Below are 4,433 nucleotides of genomic sequence, written 5' to 3'. Positions count from 1 at the left end.
TCAGATTACTCTTTCGTGAGAAGCTCCAGGGCACAAATGGCACTGAAATGGCCTCTAGCCTGTGTGAGTGCACATGTGTTGGTTCAGACTGCTCTTTTGTGAGAAACATTGAGGGCATGCAGGGCACTGAAATGGCCTCTCAATTGTGTGAGTGCACTCAGGATTCTTCAGTGTAGACTTGTGTGAGAAGCTTCGAGGGCATGAAGGGCACTGAAATGGCCTCTCACCTGTGTGGGTGCGGAGGTGGTTGTTAAGGTTACTCTTTCGTGAGCAGCTGTACGGGCATGCAGGGCATTGAAATGGCTTCTGGCCTGTGTGAGTGCGCTCATGATACTTCAGTGTAGTCTTGTGTGAGAAGCTCTGCGAGCATGAGGGGCACTGAAATGGCCTCTCGCCTGTGTGGGTGCGCAGGTGTTCGTTCAGGAGACTCCTTCGTGAGCAGCTGTGCGGGTATAAAGAGCACTGAAATGGCATCTCGCCTGTGTGGGTGAGCAGGTGGTCGTTCAGGTGACGCTTTTGTGAGCAGCTGTACGGGCATGCAGGGCATTGAAATGGCTTCTCGCCTGTGTGAGTGTGCTCATGATCCTTCTGTGTAGTCTTGCGTGAGAAGCTCTGCGAGCATGAGGGGCATTGAAATGGCCTCTCGCCTGTGTGGGTGCGCTTATGAGTCTTCAGTAAAGACTTCTGTGAGAAGCTTCGAGGGCATGAAGGGCACTGAAATGGCCTCTCACCTGTGTGGGTGCGGAGGTGGTTGTTAAGGTTACTCTTTCGTGAGCAGCTGTACGGGCATGCAGGGCATTGAAATGGCTTCTGGCCTGTGTGAGTGCGCTCATGATACTTCAGTGTAGTCTTGTGTGAGAAGCTCTGCGAGCATGAGGGGCACTGAAATGGCCTCTCGCCTGTGTGGGTGCGCAGGTGTTCGTTCAGGAGACTCCTTCGTGAGCAGCTGTGCGGGTATAAAGAGCACTGAAATGGCATCTCGCCTGTGTGGGTGAGCAGGTGGTCGTTCAGGTGACGCTTTTGTGAGCAGCTGTACGGGCATGCAGGGCATTGAAATGGCTTCTCGCCTGTGTGAGTGTGCTCATGATCCTTCTGTGTAGTCTTGCGTGAGAAGCTCTGCGAGCATGAGGGGCACTGAAATGGCCTCTCGCCTGAGTGAGCGTGCAGGTGTCGGTTCAGATGACTCTTGTGCGAGAAGCTTCGAGGGAATGAAGGGCATTGAAATGGCCTCTCACCTGTGTGGGCGCGCAGGTGGGCATTAAGGTAACTCTTTCGTGAGCAGTTGTACGGGCATACAGGGCACTGAATTGGCCTCTCGCCTGTGTGGGTGCGCAGGTGGTTGTTAAGGTTACTCTTTCGTGAGCAGCTGTACGGGCATGCAGGGCATTGAAATGGCTTCTGGCCTGTGTGAGTGCACTCATGATACTTCAGTGTAGTCTTGTGTGAGGAGCTCTGCGAGCATGAGGGGCACTGAAATGGCCTCTCACCTGTGTGGGTGCGCTCATGATTCTTCAGTGTAGACTTGTGTGAGAAGCTCTGAGGGCATGAAGGGCACTGAAATGGCCTCTCGCCTGTGTGGGTGCGCAGGTGTTCGTTCAGGAGACTCCTTCGTGAGCAGCTGTGCGGACATAAAGAGCACTGAAATGGCCTCTCGCCTGTGTGAGCGAGCAGGTGTCGGTTCAGATCACTCTTCTGCGAGAAGCTTCGAGGGCATGAAGGGCACTGAAATGGCCTCTCACCTGTGTGGGCGCGCAGGTGGGCATTAAGGTAACTCTTTCGTGAGCAGTTGTACGGGCATACAGGGCACTGAAATGGCCTCTCGCCTGTGTGGGTGCGCAGGTGTTCGTTAAGGTGAATCTTTTGTGAGCAGCTCTGCGGGCATAAATGGCTTTGAAATGCCATTTCACTTGTGTAAAAGCACAGGTGTTGCTTCAGATGAACTTTTTGTGAGAACCTTTGAGGGCATAAAGGGCACTGAAATGGCCTCTTGCCGTTGTGGGTGGCAGGTGCTGCGTCAGGTACAATATTGGCGAGAAGCTGCAGAGGCACAAATGGCATTCAATCGAATGCTAGCCTGCACTGTTTATGGTGGGTGCTTCAGACCATGTTTATCTGTCTCGTACGCACAGGAGTTATAGCTGTGGTCGTATCCTTGATGTGAATTCACCATCTGCAGTTGCTTGAAAGCTGGAATGCCTCAATGCTGCACAAGGAAAAAAAGACATGTTACCTGACAAATGCATTTCACTTCAAAACAAAAATGTAATGACAAAATGCCAGAAGAATGAAAGAACATAGATACTTGTGGTAAAGTTCCCCTTTTTCATCGTTCAATAAGTCTTGGAGCAAAGTATTAGTGCAAGCTGCTGTTGTAACCAAGTGCAACAACCTGAACATTCAGTTATACCACCATGGGCCTCATGACCAAAATAAGAGCCGCAGCATTTTGTCTCAAACTGGGATTCATCATTACGCGCAATAAAAACAGCGCTAAACGACGGGACGAGTGAAGGGGCACAGACAACAGCGCTGACTAACAACCATCATAGATTCATCATAGTGCTCATGGTAGACTGCTACATTTTCGAAATTTACTTACAAATAATGCAGACTCACTCGAGTCTAGGCCGGAGTGAATATAAAGAAATTGCAAACATCAAGGAACAAAAAAACAAAAATTTGAAAAATTGCACAACAATGCAACATTTAAATATGTCCACATTTCAACTTTCAACATTGCCAAAAAAAATAATATCTATATATACCATTCATGGCATGCAGCACCTGTATCATTCTGTGGTTTTGATGAGCATTCACAAAAGAAACTGGACACAGGTTAAGCAATTTCATAATGTTGGACGTTTTATATTAAATACAAGAGTTTTAGCCTGCTTCATTTTAATTATACATACTGCAGCCTCAATAAAGCTATTGCAGGAGTGGGATGAACAACGAACATACAAACATTTACAAACAAGCTCACGTGTTGCCCGGTAATGAATTAGACTTCTATTGTTGATGGAAAAAAGCTGTATTTAAAGGAATCAGTGCGGGCAAGAAAGCTTGAAATATTTAGAGCATGGCTACTCCTTATGGATGAGGGTTTGTAAAAAGTCAAAAAGTTATCTAGAAAGGAGGGTCGAGAATTGATCAACATGTAAAAGGAATTTAGGGCATTCAAGTTTGCAATGCTCTACAAGAGGAGTGAGACCAAGTAGGGTAAGAGAGTTAGATGGCGAAAACTCCTTCTCATATCTCGAACAAACAAAGTGCACTGCCTTTTTGTACTGATTCTAGTTTTTTGACGTCACTGTGTCTTGTATGGATTCCATACAATGCAGCCATATTCGTGGATAGCGCAAATGAACGTTTTAAATGTTAGTTGTTTCTTGAGCAGAAAAATGCAGCATACGATGCAAATAACCTAGTCTTTTAATGGCCTTATTACAGGTGACATCAACGTGTTTTGATCATGACAAATTGCCTGTTAGTAGGATACCTAAATATTTCAATTTGAACAATCACTTGAAAGCAATACTATTAAAGGCAAAGGCAAAGAAGGAAGGGCATTAGTATCATGTAAAAGACATGGATAGTTTGGGAAAAGTTCATATTGATTTGCCATGCTTTGAACAAGCTACAGAATTCAGCAAAAGGATTGTTAAGGACAACATGATCACTAGGAGAATTATTTAAAAACGCAATCATCTGCAAAAAGGCGTATTTTAACTGAGGTGTGTTATTAGGAGATCATTAATATAAACCAGGAACGAAAGAGGACCCAGTACTGAGCCTTGGGGAACCCCTCATTAGAAGGCGTCAAGGGTGAGTTAGTAGAGTAGAACCGTACATACTGTGTGCGCTGGGAAAGAAAGTCCGACATCCAGCCAACCAAGGATGTATTCTTTTAGTATTGGCAGAGTGGAGTTACGGAGTCGCCACCTGTCGGAAGCGTCTTCCTTGCGTAGTATGAGGGATCACGTGGCGCGCTCCTCCTAGGTTTCGCTTACGGCGCTCAATAAAAACACCATGCGGCAGCCCTCCTGGGCATTTATGTAGGTACTCTCAAAACTAGGGAAGTTTTTTACTGTTGATATAACAATCTTGAGCAAACTGAAAACACAGAATCATGTACAGACACTAGCTCCTTAGCGAATACGTACAGTAAACACCACTGCGCGCGGTCGCCACGATGGAATCTTCCGAACCGGCTTCTTGCGCGAAAGGTAGCCAAACGCTGAGAGTAAACTATGTGAAATATGTGCTTCTATTGGGCTGTCTGTATAACCAAATGTGGCATAACAGAATGGAGCCTCAATCCAGCGATCGCACGGGTTCACAGCGACCGACTGCACGCCTGCATGCATGTCCACGCACAATGTTTTGCTTTCGCTGTGAGCGCGTTTTCGCACCGTGCCTCGAGCTTTAGGCCA

The 4,433-nt window shown here is 46.8% G+C and overlaps 1 pseudogene; it reads right to left on the bottom strand.

Annotated features, from left to right (window-relative positions):
• LOC135905012 (zinc finger protein 84-like) lies at window positions 1-1,902 on the bottom strand (annotated as a pseudogene).
• Between the last annotated feature and the right edge of the window lie 2,531 nt (window positions 1,903-4,433).

The sequence above is a fragment of the Dermacentor albipictus genome, chromosome 6 (genome assembly GCF_038994185.2).
Source record: "Dermacentor albipictus isolate Rhodes 1998 colony chromosome 6, USDA_Dalb.pri_finalv2, whole genome shotgun sequence".
In the NCBI taxonomy this organism is placed as follows: Eukaryota; Metazoa; Arthropoda; class Arachnida; order Ixodida; family Ixodidae; genus Dermacentor; species Dermacentor albipictus.
The sequence above is the reverse complement of the archived record's forward strand: the minus strand, read 5'-3'. Positions and strand labels throughout refer to the sequence as shown.